The sequence below is a fragment of the Protopterus annectens genome, chromosome 7.part0 (genome assembly GCF_019279795.1).
Source record: "Protopterus annectens isolate FY-2018-M chromosome 7.part0, PAN1.0, whole genome shotgun sequence".
NCBI classification, from domain to species: Eukaryota; Metazoa; Chordata; order Ceratodontiformes; family Protopteridae; genus Protopterus; species Protopterus annectens.
The window spans coordinates 1,751,860,938-1,751,881,585 of record NC_056739.1 but is presented as its reverse complement, the minus strand read 5'-3'; the positions used below and the strand labels follow the sequence as shown (position 1 = coordinate 1,751,881,585).

Here is a 20,648-nt window from a genome sequence, read left to right as displayed (position 1 = left end):
AGAGGGGAAAGAGGTATCTTGTAAGCAAAACAATTTTTGTTCTCAAGAGTACTTTTATAAAACATGACATATACAGCATGTTATATTGTAAAGGTTTTTCAGTTATTACTATTTTTTTATGTAATCGCGGTACTAAAGTAAACAGGTGCCCCCTTTTCATTCCTCTTTCTTTCTTCTTCTTCTTCTTCTTTTTCTTTTGGCTGTTCCCATTAGGGGTCACCACAGCAGATCATCTGTTTCCATTTCTTCCTGTCCTCTGCATCTTGCTCTGTCACACCAACCATCTGCATGTCCTCTCTCACATCCATAAACCTTATCTTAGGCCTTCCTCTTTTCCTCTTACCTGGCAGCTTCATCCTTAACATTCTTTTCCCAATATACCCAGCATCCCTCCTCAGCACATGTCCAAACCAGTGCAATCTCGCCTCTCTGGCTTTGTCTCCAAACCATCCAACCTGGGCTGACCCTCTAATATACTTATTCCTAATCCTGTCTACCCTTGTCACACCCAGTGCAAATCTTAACATCTTTAACTCTGCCACATCCAGCTCTGACTCCTGCCTTTTTGTCAGTGTCACTGTCTCTAATCCATATAACATAGTTGGTCTCACTACCCTCTTGTAGACCTTCCCTTTCACTCTTACTGGTACTCATCTGTCACAAATCACTCCTGACACTCTTCTCCACCCACTCCACCCTGCCTGTACTCTCTTCTTCACCTCTCTTCCACACTTGCCATTACTCTGAACTGTTGATCCCAAGTATTTCAACTCATCCACCTTTGCCAACTCTACTCCCTGCATCCTCACCATTCCTCTATTCTCCCTCTCATTCACACACATATATTCTGTCTTAGTCCTGCTGACCTTCATTCCTCTTCTCTCTAAGGCATATCTCCACCTCTCCAGGGTCTCCTCAACCTGTTACCTACTCTCACTACATATCACAATGTCATCTGCAAACATCATAGTCCACGGGGACTCCTGTCTGATCTTGTCTGTCAACCTGTCCATTACCAATGCAAATAAGAAAGGGCTCAGAGCTGATCCTTGATGTAATCCCACCTCCACCTTAAACGTATCTGTCACTCCCACTACAGATCTCACTGCTGTCACACTACCCTTGTACATATCCTGTACCACTCTTACATACTTCTCTGCCACTCCCGACTTCCTCATACAGTACCACAACTCCTCTTCAGGCACCCTGTCATATGCTTTATCTAAGTCCGCAAAGATACAATGCAATTCCTTCTGACCTTCTCTGTACTTCTCCATCAACACTCTCAGAGCAAACATCGTATCTATAGTGCTCTTTCCTGGCATGAAGCCATACTGCTGATCACTAATCATCACCTCCCTTCTTAACCTAGCTTCTACTACTCTTTCCCATATTTTCATGCTGTGACTGATCCGTTTTATCCCTCTGTAGTTACTATAGCTCTGCACATCACCCTTATTCTTAAAAATTGGTACCAAAACACTTTTTCTCCACTCCTCAGGCATTCTCTCACTTTCCAAGATTTCATTAAACAATCTGGTTAAAAATTCCACTGCCATTTCTCCTAAACATCTCCAAGCTTCCACAGGTATGTCATCTGGACCAACAGCCTTTCCATTCTTCATCCTCTTCATAGCTATCCTTACTTCCTGCTTGCTAATCTGTTGCACTTCCTGATTCACTATCCCCACATCATCCAACCTTCTCTCTCTCTCTCATTCTCTTCATTTATCAGCCCCTCAAAGTACTCTTTATATCTGTTCAACATACTCTCCTCACTTGTGAGTATGTTTGCCTCATTATCCTTTATTACCCTTACCTGCTGCACATCTTTCCTAGCTCGGTCCCTCTGTCTGGCCAATTGGTACAGGACCTTTTCTCCCACCTTAGTGTCCAACCTTTCATACAACTCTCCATACGCCTTATCCTTAGCGTTCGCCACCTCTCTCTTTGCCATGCGCCTCCTCTCCTTATACTCATGTCTACTTTCTTCATCTCTCTGACAATCCCACTTTTTCTTCGCCAGCCTCTTCCTCTGTATACTCTCCTGTACTTCCTCATTCCACCACCAGGTCTCCTTGTCCTCCTTCCTCTGTCCAGATGTCACACCAAGCACCTTTCTAGCAGTCTCCCTTACTAGCTCTCCTGTAGTTACCCAGCTGTTCGGTAACTCTTCACTGCCATCCAGTGCCTGTCTTAACTCTTCTCTGAACTCCACCTCACAATCACCCTTTTTCAGTTTCCACCATTTGATCTTTGGCACTGCCCTCACACTCCTCCTCCTCTTCTTGATCACCTACATCATTCTACAGACCGCCATTCTATGCTGTCTAACTACACTTTCCCCCGTCACCACTTTGCAGTCTCCAATCTCCTTCAAACTGGCTCTCCTGCATAGGATATAATCCATCTGTGTGCATCTCCCTCCACTCTTGTATGTCACCCTATGCTCATCCCTCTTGTTAAAATATGTATTTACCACAGCCATGCCCATCCTTTTTGCAAAATCCACTACCATCTGACCTTCTGCATTCCTTTCCTTAACACCATACCTACTCATCACTTCCTCATCTCCTCTGTTCCCTTCACCAACATGCCCATTAAAATCTGCTCCAATCACCACTCTCTCACCCTTGGGTACAGTCATCACCACTTCATCCAACTCACTCCAAAATGATTCTTTCTCATCCATCGCACACCCAACTTGCAGAGCATATGCACTAACAACATTTATCATTACACCATCAATTTCCAGCTTCATAAACATCACTCTGACACTCTTTTCACCTCCAAAACAGTCTTGGCATATTGTTCCTTCAGGATAACCCCTACCCCATTTCTCCTCCCATCCACACCATGATAGAACAATTTGAACCCGCCTCCAATACATCTGGCCTTACTTCCCTTCCACCTGGTCTCTTGCACACACAGTATATCAACCTTCCTTCTGTCCATCATATCAGCTAGCTCTCTCCCTATACCAGTCATACTGCCAACATTCAAAGTTCCTACTCTTAGTACCACACTCCTAACCATTCTCCTCTCTTCCTGCATTTGGGCATGCCTTCCCCTCTTTTTCTCCTTCACCTCCTTTGGCCTTCTTTCTTATTTTTTTTTTTTTTTCTTTCTTTCTTCTTGTTCAGTTTTATGAAATGTAGGCACTGCAATGCAAAAAAAAAAAAAAAAAGAAGAAGAAAGCCTGGACAAAAGAGCATGATATAAGTAAAACTGCTTTTTCTTGCTTTCACATAGGAGAATGGCTGGATTAAGGTCCTTGGCTTGCTCTAACAACAAGTTCTAAGTGGAAGCAAGTAAATAAAAGAACATTGAATGTAATGAAAAGTTTTCCTTTGCAAATAAATGTTCATAGTGCAATATGAGAAGCTTGTAGCTGAAGGCAACTGTATATCAGATTATCATGTTTCTCTGGAGAGAAGCTGATAAGTAAGTACTCTATTTTCATTCTAAAACCCTACAGTTGCTCGTATAAGTAATCTTATAAGTAAGAACTAATAAACTAAAGCACTACACCCTCTTATACTCCCTTTAAGTACTTGGCTCCCTATTGATCCTTTTTGATCAGTCAAAAAGTAGTTCCTTATACTATTCTGGCATGTCCAAAAGTCAGTTTCGGGTTTACTCTCCAGTCCAGCTGGTGAATCTGGGAATCTTGAGGCAATGTTACAACTGCCTTATGTACACAGACCACCCTCTCCTCCTCCCAACAAGCTCAAATATATGTGAGAGATGCAACTATATAGCCAAACTGGAGGATGAGCTCTCTCATCCCAGTACTGGCGCAGTCAGTCAAGAGGAGAAGGTAACCACACACACCACAAATCCAGTCTCACATAGACCTATCGCAACAGCAAACCAAACACATAAACCCACAAAAACATACTCGGAGGCTCTAAATAAAAATCTGCCCAAGCAGCAGAGACCTTCAAAGCAGACATCCAAGCAACCGCTACCCCACAACAATACCCACGTATCACATAGTTCACAAAGTCAGTGTGCCACACAGTCACAGCCCTTAAGGCTAAACAGCACACCTAATACACTTGTAATAGGTGGCTATATTGTCAGACACACTGATGTCCCACTCACCAGGCTGAACAAGGAGAAGGTCACTGTAAGCTGCCTGTCGGGTGCCAGGATCCACCACATAACACAAGCACTCAGGTCACTCCAAAGCAAGTACAAATATGACTCCGTCATTGTCCATGCTGGTGTGAATGACCTGAGATGTACCTCCCTGGACTACATGAAAAGAGACATAGAGGAGCTCTCTGATCATGTAGCCCAGGCCGGTATGACCCTGACCTTGAGTAGCATCTTACCCTCATCAAGAATGATGCCACAGTATAAACACAAAATGATCAATTTTAACAATTGGCTAAAGTATTGGTGTCATTCAAAGGGGATCCAGTGTCTGTCAGCCTGGGATGACATGCTCAACAAGCCACGTTGCTTCGCTAGGGACGGCTTGCACCTGTCACTCCTGGGCTTTTGAATACTGGCTAAGGCTCTTGCCACCCCCATAGTGCCTTTTTTAGGCAAGGCTCAAAAGACAAACCCACCTCCATTGACAACACAAGGAAAAAGAAACTAAGGGTAATGCTGCTCAACGCCAGAAGTCTAAACCTCAAGATGCATGCACTTGAGGCTCTCCTCAATATGGAGAATATCGATATCTCTGCAGTACCAGAAACCTGGTTCAAGGCTCCCGAGAGCACCCCAGCACTACCAGGTTATACCTCATACCATGCTTTTCAGCCCCAAAATTCTGACCGAACCACAAAAGGAGGGGGAGTATCCATATTCATCAAAGATACCCACACCTCCAGGTTAGTGGCACTGCACGAAGCATCAGAGACCATCCATGTGCAACTAACAGTGGGCAAAACTACCTTTCAGTTTTTAGCCTGCTACAGACCACCCTCCCAAACTCAGGAACCCGACTCAGCTTTCCTGAAAACACTGGAGAATATGAAGGTCTCTCCAAACACCATCATATTGGGTGACTTCAACTACCCAAACATTGACTGGGAGCACTACTCAAGCCCCAACACCCTCGCCCAATGGTTCCTAGAATTTATAAACTCAAATGCTATGGAAAAACTGGTCACCACTCCCACAAGAGGGAAAAACATATTGGACCTGATCATCACCAACATGGGGACTCTATGTTCCATACCAGAGGTATACCCCTCATTGGTAAGATCTGACCATAAATTAATCTCACTGGACATCCATATCCCGTCCCCACCCCAAGCCAAGGAAACCCAAGTGAAGAACTTCTCAAAAGCAAACTTCACACTTCTCAAAACCGAGGTAGAATCCTTCAAATCCCCCGGGCCAGTGGAAAATATGGCCCAAACTGCAGAATCCTTTACAAACGCATTCTATGGACACCTACAGGAATGCATGGATCATGATATCCCAAAGAAAACCAAGACTCACTCCTCCAAAGGCAGGAGACCCGTCTGGTGGACCCCAGCCATAAATAAGCTATACAACAGAAGGAGGAAGCTACTACATGATAGAGCAAAATCCCAAAAAGGGAAGGCATTTCTGATCAGTACTAGCAAGAAACTACGATCCCTCATAAAATCATCTAAGGCCAGCTTCGAAAGAAAAATTACACAAGACGCTAAAGATAATCACAAGGCCTTCTTTAGTTATGTCAGGAACCTGGGTGGCAACTCCCAGATATGCTCTGAGTTAGTGCAAAATGACAAAAAATACACTGAACCCACAGACATTGCCAACATCCTGGCAGACAGGTTCAGTGCAAACTTCTCCCCCCTTCCCCCCCAAAAGAGAAAATGTCTATCTCAACAGAGTGTAGCCTCCCTGACATCACAGATGCACAAGTGAGAGCTGCCCTCTCCAAAGCAAAAAACACAGCATCAATGGGACTGGACGGTGTCCCGGGCTGCATCTTACACGAGTTCCATGAAGAACTGAACCCTCACATAAAGTCACTGTTCAATCTCAGCCTTATTACAGGATATGTACCCAAGGAATGGCGTACAGCAACAGTGGTCCCACTCCACAAAGGTGGTGCCACAACAGACCCCAGAAACTATCGCCCCATAAGCCTGACTAGCCTGGTCTGCAAAGCTATGGAGCGTATCATCATGGAACTCATAAACAAAGACATTGGGAACCTCCAAACACTGGATCCTACCCAATTCAGCTTTGTTAAGGGCAGATCTTGCCTCTTGAACCTGGTCAACTTCTTTGAAACAGTCACCAAGGCCATAGATGAAGGGAAGGTAGTCCACACAGCCTACCTGGACCTCGCAAAAGCCTTCAACACAATACCCCACTCGGGCATCATAAATAAGCTCACCAGCTTAAATATCAACCCATATGTCACAAGATGGGTTGCAAACTGGCTCAGGGATAGAACCCACATGGTCAGAATTGCAGGTGCCATGTCAGACTCTAAACCAGTTACAAGTGGCGTCCCACAAGGCTCAGTCTTGGGACCTCTCTTGTTCGGTATATATTTCTCTGAGGTACAGGCTAACACGGGAGGACTATGGCTGACCAAGTTCACAGATGACTGCAAACTGGGTGCCATAATCGACTCACCGACTGACACAAGCATCCTCCAAAAGGGTCTCACAGAGACGGATAACTGGTGCCAGAGCCATGGCCTAAAGCTAAATGCCAAAAAGTGCATAGTCATCCCCTTTGGGAAAAACAAAGTGCCCACAAATTACCACATAGGTGGTAATCCATTAAATATGGAAGAAGTAATTAGGGATTTGGGGACCCAAGTAGATAGCAATCTCTCCTTTGACAATCACATTGCCAAAGTGGTTAGAAAGACCTTCTATATAGCCCACCTTATCACGAAAGGGTTCACATCTAGATCAAGAGAGGTCATTGTGCCCCTCTACTCATCACTCATCAGGCCCACAATTGAATACAATGCCCCATTTGGGATGTACCTTACCCGACACCTGCAGCAACTGGAAAGACCCCAAAAGTACCTCACCAAGAGGATCAAGGGACTCAAACAGATGCCCTACACAGTTAGGCTAAAGAAACTCCAGCTCTACTCAGTTGCTTACCGCCTACTCAGAGGCGATCTGTGCCTGACGTATAAAGCCATGTCCAAACCAGAATTAATGGACATGCTCCACCTCAAGAAATCCAAATCCCTTAGAGATACACATTCCAGGGACTTAAACCTCAGCACAGAAATAAATAGGACATGCTGGAGGGACAGATTCATATCCCAGATGCTCCCCTCACTCTGGAACAAAATCCCAATCCATGTTAGGCAGAGCCCCTCAATGACCCTCTTCAAGAGAAATCTTGACGAGTAGATGGGAGATTGTAGGTTTACCCCTGGGATCTCTTCTGTGTCCCTACTAGACAGAGGCACAGTAAAACCTTAAAAGAGCTATCTTTTGTGACCTACTATACAGAGGCAAAGTCAACTAATCTAAAAGGGTGGTGAAAGCCAAACACACTCTGGCTAGGCTTATAAATGCCCTAGAGCAGATAGCCTAGTATCACCCTATGAACCTATGAACCTATAAGGGCAATAAAGACAGAATACTTTTTTCTTTGGCTAAAAGATAATGATTTCTGAAAAGCATTCAAGTTGTTTTCTACATCTGGGAGAGGAATAAAGATAAGACAAAAACGGTCAGCACTTGTAAGTAGAAGCACATGCTGTAACATGCATCTTAGCATAGATAACCTTCATTATAGGTTAATTAAAGCCTGTAAGTATAGCTGTCAATCTGGAACAATAGTTCCTATTAGGAGGCAAAAAATTAATTTATTTGAAGATATGATAGTTTTGTGCATTTTGTATTATGTTAATAGGTTGTGGGAGTGTTTTGGGGTATTATGAGGGGTTTTATTTCCTTTACAAAAATTTTATTTAAAGGAATCTTTCAGGACAGGAGAAATAAATTAATATTGAATGGCTTATTGAAAGGGGACCCCTCCAAAAGTAAGACTCATGTCCTGAAAGTAAAAGAAGAAGAAACACAAGCACAAGCATGGCAGGGAGCTTTCTCCAGTTGCCCTTTCTCCTGCCAAGACTCCATGATTAGAATCTCCCCATCCTGCAGAATATGATCTTTCTCATGCCCCATCTGTGCCTGTGCCACCCACAACCCCTCCTTCAGGTATGTCTAGACTCAAGTTGTTTGGGTTCTTCAGACCTGGCTCCAAGAAGTCTTGGTAGCTTCTCCTCAAAGCAAAAGTTGCTTAACATTTTGCATTACTGTTTGGCTTCAGCTATGTTTATCAAGTCCTCAAGGTTGGTGCATAGCCTAGTTGTTCTACTGGATTGGAAGATGATGATTACCTTTTTGAAGGTGTGTTTAGCACCATCTTTGCCCTTACCGTTACAATAGTATCTGGATATGAGCCTCTATCATCATCTTCCAAGGTTCCCACCCCAGGCCTAGTCAGGACACTGGAGTATCAGGACAAACTGTGGAAGGTGTAGCTTTTTCCTCAGCACTGACTGAGATTTTCTACATGGAATCAATTCCCTTGGAACTAGTGGCATCAGAGCCAATTCCATTGGTACCAATTGTCGGTAGGCTTGAGGATGATGGGACTGGAATGACTTTGGTGCCAGTATCAACTCCAATATCATCCCCTTTGGGCCTTTCTCTGTGTTGACACTTTTTTTTAATACCTAGGTGCCAAAGACTCATTCTTTGGTGTCAGTCCTGTAGTCAGCAATGAGTGTTGCCAGGGTCGAGGGGGTCAATGCCAGCGCACATAACACAAAGCTTATCCCTGTCCATACTCAAGAGCAACTTGGATCTATAGATGGTTAATAAAAAATGTATCCCAAGATTGCCCTCTTTGCTACTAATGGATACAGGCATCTCCTTAATGCTTTATTGCATGCATGGGTCCCCTCAAATTATTTGAGTCTATGTCATTTCATTGAATGGCTATTCAATGAATAGCCATTCATCGAACACCTATTTAGTGAAGGCAAACAAGCAGTTGGCTAACCGAGCAACTGAAAAAGAAAAATTTAAAACCTGCCAAAGTGTGTGTGGGGGGGCTGCACCCCCCATACCCCCTAACTAAATATATCAACTCTAAGATCACACTACAGTGTGGAAAAGGGCAAATTCCAGACTGTGGCCAACCACTGGTTTTCCCTAGTTACAATTTGCTATTCGATGAAGAGCGGCTTCGCCAAATAGGTGTTCAACAAATGGCTATTTGCTGAATAGCCATTGAACAAAATAATATAGACCCAAATTATCTATGGTATGATCTCAGTTATTCTCACTAGGGGTAAATATATAATTATCAACCATGGGATTAGTAAGGCCAGTCTAGTTATTCTCACTAGGGGTAATATATAATTATCAACCATGGGATTAGTAAGGCCAGTCTAACAGCAAATGGGATAGGTTAATTCAGGCACCAAAAGGGAAATTGGCTAGGTTTAAAAAGGCCCACAAAGGCAGCTAGTCTACTACTTACACATGAACCTGTGATGGCACAGTCCTCCACCTCAGTGCTGACATTTTCAGCACCATCAGTAAAGATAGGGGAATTGATACTAGGAAGAACTTAATTTCTTATGGATACAGAAAATAATACACCACGCTGGCCCTGCCAGTACACAGCTCCCAGTGGTGTCTTTAGCCATCACTACTTCTCTTAAGAGGACCAAAGACTGGAACAACCCTTGGCAGTTAGAAGATCCGGAGGAGAATCCTGTTCAGGCCATTTGGATGGGGCACACAGAAAGAGGATATGAAAGAGGAAGCATCTAGACTCTTCTTCTGAGTCCCTCACCAAGGACATGGATCTCGATGAAAGAGAAGCCTCCCTCCAGCACCCCAGAAGACCACATATATGGGGAGATCCTTGAGAGGGTGCAACAGAAGGGGATCTCTACCCATCAATCTCACCTATCCTGAGGAAGAGATCCTCCAATGGGCATTCCAGTCCACCAGCAGCTTGGGCAGTACCACCCCTCCCCACAATATGGTGGGCCTAGTTTTTCAATGCACATGGAAAGAGTCTGATTGCAAAACCCATCCCATGAACACCACAGAGAGCTCTACAGATAACCAAGGACAGGCCCCAGTGGATCACGGGACCACTTGTAGACTACATTGTGGTCTTAGCTGCCACAAAAAGAGAGATCCATTGAGGGTGTTCAAGCTATCCATTCTCTGGACAAGGAGACCAGAATGATGGAGCACTTAGGGAAGTAAGTTTATGCCTGAAGTACCTTTACAATATGTGGCATAACCCACATAAACATGGTTAAGCTGCCACATTTTTGAGTGTGAGCCAGTGACTATTAATTCAGATCTTGCCTTTTGAGTTTACCACAGCCCCCAGGGTGTTTACAAAGTGCATGGCTACAGTTGCAGCTCACCTCCAACTGCTAAGGATCAAAATCTTTCCCAACCTGGATGACTGGCCTATAGCCTGGACCTCAAAGGAGTCACCACCGAAAGCAAGAGAATACTTATTTAGCCTGTGCCTGTCCTTGGAAATATCTGTGAACTTTCAGAAATCACAGTTAGAATCAGTGTAATAGCTAACTTTTATTAAATGCCACCTGGACACTACAAGGATGAGAGTAAGTCTACCTTCAGACAGGGTACAAGCAATTCAGAAAGCTGTTAGAAACCTAATCAATCAACAAACACCTACAGCTGTCTTGACTCTAAAGACATTAGGACTGATGGCAGCCTCAGTACAGATGTTACTTCTGGCAAGATTTTATATGAGAGTTCTTCAATAGATCCAAAAGGTTCAGCAATCTCAAACATGGGATCTATTGCATTACATGATCTCATTGTCCATATCTTGTTTAGTGTAGCTCCATTGGTGATTTTAGCCTACAAACTTGCATTTAGGGTATCCTTTTCTTCCTCCCATTCCAACAACCATAGTACCTCCAGATGCATCTGTATTGGGGTGAGTATTATTGTCTGGGCTAGATGGTTCAGAATATGTGGAACCAGCAAAAAGCCTATCTGTGCATCAACATGCTGGAAGTGAGGGTTGTCCTTCTGACATTGCAGACATTCCAAGGCCACCTTCTCCAAGGTGCATAGCCATCCATTTAGACAACATGGCCACGGTGTGGTATATGAATAAGGAAGGAGGAACCAGATCTTGTGCCTTCTGTCTGGAGGCAGTGAGGGTATGAAATAGGTTAGAAACTCTCAGTACTTTCTAACAATGCGTATCCTGTGATGCACTAGTCCATTAGCAGACAAGTTGAGCATATGCCTGTTGATCCACAAAAAAAAAAAAACAAGAAAATATAAACACTAGTGCAAAAAACAAAAAAAACAAAAGCTGAAATCACTGAAGCTGGAAAAACACAACAAAATCTTCCACAAAAAAAAAAAAAAAGAAAATATTAAAAGTATGTCTTTTTCTTCACTGGGAGAAGCCTTGCTGTGACCTCTTCACCTTACCCTCCAACACCAAATCCAGAAACTTATTTTCCCCATTCCTTCATCAGAGTCAGACTCCCAGAGATATTCTTGTCCACCTTTGGTCCCAGGTTTTGGTCTTCCTTCCTCCTCTGCCTTTCATGATGAAATTTATCCAGAAAGCTATGCTGACCACAGAAAACATCATTTTTATAGCTCCATTTTTGTCTCTGAACCATTTGGTATTCCCTGCTTTTGCCTTGCTTAGTAAAGAGATCCCTCTCTACAGCCCCATCTGAGGCTCCTATTACACCTGTCCAGCAAGCCTTATCTTGACATATGCTCCCTCAAGTTAAGTAAATGGTTTCTATACTTCCAGGGGATGACTAGAGACTCACACTACCCACCCAGGGTGGTCTAGTTACTGCTAGTTTCACAAAAACTGTCCACCAGAAAAACATATAATGGCAGGTGGTTTAAGTTCTCTTCATGGGCTATCCAACAAGGGCTAGACTTCATTATGTCCCCCTTAGCTGCTATCCTTATCTCTTTGGCAGATTTCTTTCATCAAGGCTCATGCTTCTCCACAATTAGCGTTCACCTAGAAGACATTTCTGCTTATCATCAAGGCATAAACTACTCATCTTTGGTATTTCAGAGTATCTGTAAGCCTTTTTAAGAGGATTTTTTCCTACTCCCTACTTGGGACTTGAATTTTGTTCTTCAAGGATTAACTCCAATCCTATTTGAACCAGCAGCTAAAGCTGATCTTAAGTATCTGTAATAGGAAACACTTTTATAATAGCAATCATTTCAGCTAGAGGAGTTCTTGAAATGCACATTCTTTCTTCAAAGTCATATCTAATTTTTCACAGAAACAGGGTAGTACTCAGGAGACCCATCATTTATGGTGAAGATAACCTTCAAAACTTCCAGTATTCTTTCTCCAATATACTTAACAAAGGAGAGCTCAAATTACATTGCTAGGATTCTTACAGGCAGCTACACTTCTATCTAGGCTGCACAAAAGATTTGAGGTAAATGGCCATCTCTTTGTTTCCTTTGACCCTAATAGGCTAGGTAATACAGTGACCGAAGTCATATTGTCCAGGTGGCTATCTGATTGTATTACTGAAACTGAAGGCTCATTCAACACGGTCTGCAGCAACCTCAATGGCCTTTTTCAAGAATTTATCAGTAGATACCATATTTGCAGCAACATCATGATCTTGTCTGTACACCTTTGATAAACAGTGTTAAGTTGGACATCATATCAAGATCTAGGGCAAACTTTGGTGCTACCATCTTGAAGGGCATGTTATCCTGATACCATTCATTATTATAGTACACAGATTAGATCAACTTGGATATGAAAGTCGTGTATTTATAATGACAGATCTAGTTGAGTCTTTGTCCGCATTCTGCAATATACCTGCCCATCTATCCCCCATTCACATTGTCACCTATGCATCGATCGATCTGGAGATAAAACCAGAGACTATTGGATCATACTACTCCTTTCAGGACATCCTTATTGTGTTGCATAGTTCACAGCAGCCATACTCAATCCAGAGAGGAAAGCAGGGAATCATGAAAGGTTGGGGGTGAGCTTGAGGTTGCAGTAGTGTAAAATGTTAACAAAGAGAGTGTACCTGTGGCAACCAATCCAGATACTACAGTATTGAGACAAAGGATCAACTGCATCCATTGTTATAGTAAGTACATAGTTTTGTATCATATAGACTTCTTAGGGGAGACATATGCCTGGCTTACAGAGCAATCTCAGACCCAAACCTAATGAACTTGCTGCACATCTATAAAATCAAACGGGACTAGAGCTACCCATTCCAGGGACCTAAATATGGCCTGCAACTTAAATAGGACATGCTGGAGTGAAAGATTTGTCTGCCAGTGACTGCCACATCTTTGGAATAGGCTACCAATTCGTGTGAAATAGTGCATCTCCATGAAACTGTTCAAAAGGAACCTGGATGAGTGGATGGGGCACTGTAAATTCTTAATGGGGATAGTGTCCACAACCCTCCTGGACACAGACAGTTATTACTAAATGCAATCCCGGGTATTAACTAGAGTATCTATGATATTACATTGGGATGAAACAGCTAGGCTTGAAGTGACCTCCAGGTCGATTGCCTAGTAAACTTCTATGATCCTATATCCTATGATCTGATTTTTGTGTAGGCTAATTGTATATTTCTCTCTCTCTCTTGGTTTCACCTGAAAACAGGCCCTGCCCTGCTGGATATTGCTGGTTAATAAACAGAAAAAAATGACAATGTTTAGTGCAATATACAGTTATAACGAATTAAAACATAAAAATTAGTAAGTCTAATGTTACATGCAAATCTCCACAGGAATTACATCTTAAAAACGAAATCAAGCAAAAATTAAGACTTGGAGAACTTTATGCACAGATACAATCATTTCAAATTGTATTTTGCTCTTAGTACAGATCTAAACCTGCTTTACTTGGATTAATACTATCAAAATGATTATTTACACTCCTCTAAGGAAAGACAGGACTGTTATAATATTCTCTAGTCACTTTGTATTATATGTCAGGCAAAATAAGTTATAGTTATTTACAGAAAAAAACGAAAAAATTAGAAGCAGGTGTTGATCCACTAACCTTGAAGTTCAAAAATACAAATAACAAGGAATATATTTACTCATTCCTCATAAACAGTTAATGGACTGTGTTACTTTCTAAGAGCAAGTGCAACAGCGTCAGCCTCTCAGTTTCAATCTAAAACCCCAACTTTTCACAAAATTAAGCACACAATATGTGTGTGTGTGTGTGTATATATGTGTGTATATATATAGATATATATATATATATATATATATATATAAAGTATATATATAGATATATATTCACAGGGCTCTTATATTTTCATTTTACTCATTCCTTTGGATTCGTAGATTAATGCAACAAGCAGTTGTTAGTGTGTTTTTTTTTCATTAGAAATATGTGTATAATGGATTACCAGAAGTGACTGTTACAGCTTAAGGGCATAAGCACCTGTGCTAACTCTGTTGAATCACGGGCTTCTAGGTGCATCTAACACTGAAAAGCAAATGAAAGCAGAACTGAACTGTGATTGGAGTGTCTTCAAAGTAAAGGGTCACTTTTATTGTCTGTCTATATCATAAAGCAAGTATTTTAAAACAGTGTGTGTGTGTGTTTGTTTGTGTTTGTTTGGGGGATGGGTGTTCATTTATGAGACAAAATAACAGCTTATTTTGTGCAGTTAAGAACCACACATATTATTCCCAATTATAAGCTTACATAGCCCCCCCTGCTCATGAAAAAGGGGAAGAAAAGCAGACTGTTAAAAGGAAGTGAGAAAACAAAAGAGACAAGAGAGCTTTTGCATCCATTCACGTCATCCTCTGTCTCATTCCCTTCTTCCTTCCTCCCTGCTAGTGGTGGGTGAGAGAGAGGAAAAAGGCTGAGGGAGAGATAAGAAAGACTGAAAGACACAAAGGAAGGAGGAGGAGAGTGTTTTCCTCATTCCCGGTGAGAGAGGAAAGAAGAAAAGAGAAAAAGACGCGAAAGTGAGCAAAACTGAATAGGCTGAAGGACCCAGTAACTAAAACACCAGAAGCTAACAGGTCGTGTCTTCTTCCCCGTGGGTGTGCGGGTCGAGGTCAGTCAGGTGAGTCTCCGGTACCGATACAATTAGTGATAAGAGAGCAGTGAGGCAGTTAAAACAGGGAGTAAGGACTGCGGAGTAAGGGACAGAGGGACGAGTGTAGAGCTCCGTCGATAGATATTATTTCTGAAGAAAATATTTATATTAATGTATGATTATATGATGTGTTGCCTTGGAGAAATGTTAGTAACTCGGGGAAATGCCGATGAGGTGGTACAGAGGGAAGAAGGTAGTACATCTGCGGCAGCAAACAACATGTCGTCTTCTCTTTCACTTCCACATTCCCTCATGTCAGAGAGATGGCGTCGGTGAGAAAGAAAGCGAGAGAAGGGGAAAAAGAAAGAGAGCGAGCAACACCAGCTGGCGGGGGTGTACTGCGGGACGAGATAGATGACTCCCTCTGTGGTGGTAGCTGACTAGTGCCCAGCGTCTGGCTCAGGGGGAAAACTTCTATCGTTGTGTCTTGTACTGGCTGTGTGTTGTTAATTGCTAAAGTTTGCAAACTTCAGGCTCAACCTCCATGCAAACAAGCTAAAAGAGGAGGGACATGACTGGGGTGGGAGAGGGTAGAACTTTGGCACGAATAAAGAGTGGGGTACAGCTGCTGCGGTAGGGTGGGGCGGAAACAGTGAGAGTATGCTATAGTTGCAGCTTCTATTGACAGTGGGAGTTCTCAAAAGGGTAACATTATTGTGGGAAGCATCCAGACATGGGGTAACTCCGTAAGTGTAGCAAATGTTTCAACTGCTGAGACTCCGTAGAACCTAAATATGAAGTTTTGCGCTCCTTTTATCGACTCCATTGTCCCAGGGATTTGACTGTTTTTATTACAGATTAACTGCATACATTATTGTACAGTGTTAGTTTTATGCATCTCCTTTTTATTTACTGCATGAGCAATTGTATTGGTAGAATGTATTGCATATTGCTGTATTTGTTTATTACAAATTAATTCCAATGTAAGGTAGGACACCAGAAATCACAGCTGTTTGCTCTGGTCTTTCAGTTGGGGAACACAGCACAAAGAAGGGGACACAGTGGTTGGTTGTACTGAATTGCAGTAAATAAGCTTGCACAGTATATCATATGACTGCGAAAAGGAAGAGAAATAAAATCAGAACGCAACTGTTGCGTGGGGATACATAAGTAAAATTCATTTAGTAAGACATACATTTTCCTTACACCAATATGAGGTGTGTTTAAAAAAGTTAACTGATTCTGGATGCAAGCATGAAGAAGTTCATAACTTAACTGAAAGTGAAGTGTAAGCAAATCTGACCTCATGTGTAACTAGGTATACTCAGTATACTCAAATGAGTACATATTTTCTTACCATCTCTCAGATACGTTGTGGCTCAAACAGCACAGACTGTGTTTAGAGCTCTCTAAATTAGTGCCTGCTGTAGAGAGATATGCTTACCTGATAGGAATGCACCTCCAAAGTAGTCTTTTGTATATTTGTAAGTGGCACTGCCTAAAGATAATGAGTCCCTTTCATAAGTGTATAAGGGCAACATTTTAAGGATCGATTATATTTTAAATGATAGGTGGGTGGTGGTGGTGGGGGTACTACCGTGAGGTCCGAGTATAAAATATTAATTTCCAACCACACCCCTGCTCAGAAACGTTGAAGTGTTAGTGATTAATCTACTATGTTTCATTTGTAGTAGGAGGAGGTGAGTTGACAAAGACTTTAAATAAGTTTTGTTACCACAGAGTTTTTTAACCAATTGCTTGGGCTGATTGAAAATAATTTTGGATTATGAGCTGTGCCAGTCAAATTTACAGTACATGTTCCATTTATGGGAATCTTGCTAATGTGGTTGGTATAATGGCAGGCAGTTTTGCAGACTATCCCACCCCAACTAGTTTGCTATAGTCAGGGCCGGCCTTTGGTCAACTGGTGCCCTAGGCAAAAGGGCTTCACAACAAACACACACACACACACCAGCCAGTGCCCCCATCTTGGTCAACTTATACCATCCAGATTACTTTTTTCTTCCTTTTTCTCAGTGTTTGTCTTACTCTTCAATTTTTTTCCTGTATTCATTCAACATATTTAAAGTAAACCATTGCTTTACTACAAAAAAATAAATAATACTGGAAAAGTGCACATGCTAGAGCAATGCCCTATGCGGCTTCCTAGTTGGCCTATGCCTAAGGCTGGCTATGGTTACAGTTTTGTCTTATAAATGACATGACATCCATATGTGAGACCATACCTCTCAATATCTTAGCACAAAAAATCGGGGCTAAGCCAAACATTTTATAGGAGACAAAGCCCCAAAAATAGGGACAAATTTTAAAAATTGCTAGGGGAAAAAAAAACTTTATTTTTTTTTTTTTTTTTGTGACAATGCATTTTCTGAAGGATATGAGCTCTGAAACCTCAAATGCCTGTTATTATTTACTGAATTCAGTCCTCAATAATTTTCCATAAAAATGTGGAAAGCCACAAATTTTATGAGGAACAGACCAAAAATACAAGGCAGAAATCTGAACATTCTGCATAAATCTGGAAACTTGAGAGGTATGTGTGAGACTGAGATCTGTGGGACCATTTTCCTTAAAGATGGCTGAATTTGCCTTTACAGTACAGACTTCTGTAGATCTAGGACGTTTGAAAATATGTGCATGGTTTATAGGTTCATAGGTTCATACTAGGCTATCTGCCCTAGGGCATTTATAAGCCCTGGGGTAAACCTACGATCTCCCATCCACTCATCAAGATTCCTCTTGAAGAGAGTCAATGAGGGACTCTGCCTAACCTGGACTGGGATTTTATTCCAGAGTGAAGGCAGCCTCTGGGTTATGAATCTGTCCCTCCCGCATGTCCTATTTATTTCAGTGCTGAAGTTCAAGTCTCTCGAGCGCGTAGCTCGATGGGATTTGGATTTTCTGAGGTGCAGCATGTCCATTAATTCCGGTTGGACATGGCTTTATACGTCAGGCACAGATTGCCTCTGAGCAGGCGGTATGCCACTGAGTAGAGCTGGAGTTTCTTTAACCGGGCAGCATATGGCATCCGTTTGAGCCCTTTGATCCTCTTGGTGAGGTACTTTTGGGGTCTTTCCAGTTGCTGCAGGTGTCTGGTAAGGTACATCCCAAAAGGGCATTGTACTCAATTATGGGCCTGATGAGGGATGAGTAAAGAGGCACGATGACCTCCCCTGATCTAGATGTGAATCCCTTCATGATTAGGTGGGCTATATAAAATGTTTTTCTAACCACTTTGGCCACGTGGTTGTCAAATGAGAGATTGCTGTCAACTTGGGTCCCCAGGTCCCTAATTACTTCTTCTGTACTTAATGGATTACCACCTATGTGGTAATTTGTGGGCACTTTGTTTTTGCCAAAGTGGATGACTATACACTTTTTGGCATTTAGCTTGAGGCCATGGCTCTGGCACCAGTTGTCTGTTTCTATGAGGCCCTTTTGGAGGATACTTGTGTTGGCTGGAGAGTCGATTATGGCGCCCAGTTTGCAGTCATCTGTGAACTTGGTCAGCCACAGCCCTTCTGTGTTGGCCTGTACCTCCGAGAAATATATACCGAACAAGAGAGGTCCCAGGACTGAGCCTTGTGGGACGCCACTTGTAACTGGTTTGGAGTCTGACATGGCTCCAGCAATTCTAACCATGTGGGTTTTGTCCTTGAGCCAGTTTGCAACCCATCTAGTGACATAGGGGTTTATATTTAAGCTGGTGAGCTTATCTATAATGCCCGAGTGGGGTATTGTATCGAGGGCTTTTGCGAGGTCCAGGTAGACTATGTGGACCACCTTCCCCTCGTCAGTGGCCTTGGTGACTGTTTCAAAGAAATTGACCAGGTTTAAGAGGCAGGATCTGCCCTTAACAAAGCCGAACTGGGTAGGAACCAGTGCCTGTAGGTCCCCAATATCTTTATTTATGAGGTCCATGATGATCCTTTCCATAGCTTTGCAGACCAGGCTAGTCCGGCTTATGGGGTAATAATTTCCAGGATCCGTTGAGGCACCACCTTTGTGGAGAGGGACCACTGTTGCTGTATGCCACTCTTTGGGTACATATCCTGTAGTAAGGCTGAGATTGAACAGTAATTTTATGTTTGGGTTTAGCTGCTCTTGGAGTACATGTAGGACACAGCCCGGGACACCTTCTGGTCCCATTGATGCTGTGTTTTTTGCTTTGGAGAGGGCTGCTCTTACCTGAGCATCTGAGATGTCAGGGGGGCAGCACTCTGCTGGGATAGATATTTGCCCTTTTGGTGGGGGGAGTTTGTGCTGAACCTGTCAGCTAGGATGTTGGCAATGTCTGTTGGTTCGGTGCATTTTTTGTCATTTTGGACTAATTCTGAGCATATCTGGGAATTCCCACCCAGGTTCCTAACATAACTAAAGAAAGCCTTGTGATTATCCTTAATGTCTTGTGCAGTTTTTCTCTCGAAGCTGGCCTTAGACGATTTTATGAGTGTCTGTAGTTTTTTGCTAATACTGAGCAGAGATGCCTTCCCTTTTTGGGATTTTGCTCTGTCATGTAATAGCTTCCTCCTTCTATTGTATAGTTTGTTTATGGCTGGGGTCCACCAGACAGGACGTCTGCCTTTGGAGCATTGGGTCTTTGTTTTATCTGGGATTGCATGATGCATGCATTCCTGAAGGTGTTCATAGAATGCGTTTATAAAGGATTCTGCGGTCTGGGCCATATTTTCCTTAGGCCTGGGGGCTTTGATGGATTCCACCTCGGTTTTGAGGCGTGTGAAATTTGCTTTAGAGAAGTTTTTCACTGTGGTTTTCTGGGCAGGGGGTGGGGTCGGGATGTGAATATCCAGTGAGATTAGTTTATGGTCTGATCTTACCAGTGAGGGATACACTTCTGGTCTGGAGCATAGAGTCCCCATGTTGGTGATGATCAGGTCCAGTATGTTTTCCCCTCTTGTGGGAGTGGTAACAAGTTGTTCCATAGCATTTGAGTTTATAAATTCTAGGAACCTTTGGGCTAGGGTGTTGGAGCTAGAGTAATGCTCTCAGTCTATGTTTGGGTAGTTGAAGTCGCCCAATATAATGGTGTTTGGAGAGACCTTTATATTTTCCAGTGTTCTCAGGAGGGCCGAGTGTGGTTCCTGGGTTCGGGAGGGTGGTCAGTAGCAGGCTATAAACTGGAAGGCAGTTTTACCCACTGGTAGTTGCACCTGGATAGTCTCTGATGCTTCATGCTGTGCCACCAACCTGGAGGTGTGAGTATCTTTGACGAATATTGATACTCCCCCTCCTTTTGTGGTTCAGTCCAAGTTTTGGGGCCAAAAAGCATGGTATGAGGTATAACCTGGTAGTGCTGGGATGCTCTCGGGAGCCTTGAACCAGGTTTCTGTTACAGCACAGATATCGATGTTCTCCATGCTAAGGAGAGTTTCGAGTGCATGCATCTTGAGGTTTAGACTTCTGGCGTTGAGTAGCATTACTCTTAGTTTCTTATCCCTTGTGATACCTATGGAGGTGGGTTTGTCATTTGAGCTTTGCCTAAGAAAGGCACTATAGGGGTAGCAAGAGCCTTTTCCAATATCTGAAAGCCCAG

General features: G+C 42.8%; 1 protein-coding gene across 5 annotated transcripts in view; it reads left to right on the top strand.

Annotated features, from left to right (window-relative positions):
* The first annotated feature begins 14,765 nt into the window (after window positions 1-14,765).
* The window catches only part of ZNF710 (zinc finger protein 710), a 914,149-nt gene continuing 908,266 nt past the window's right edge, over window positions 14,766-20,648 (top strand). For all 5 annotated transcript variants that reach the window (XM_044078292.1, XM_044078291.1, XM_044078290.1 and 2 more), the window contains exon 1: window positions 14,766-15,100. The gene's annotated coding sequence lies outside the window, so the exon portion shown is untranslated. The remainder of the gene's footprint in view (window positions 15,101-20,648) is intronic.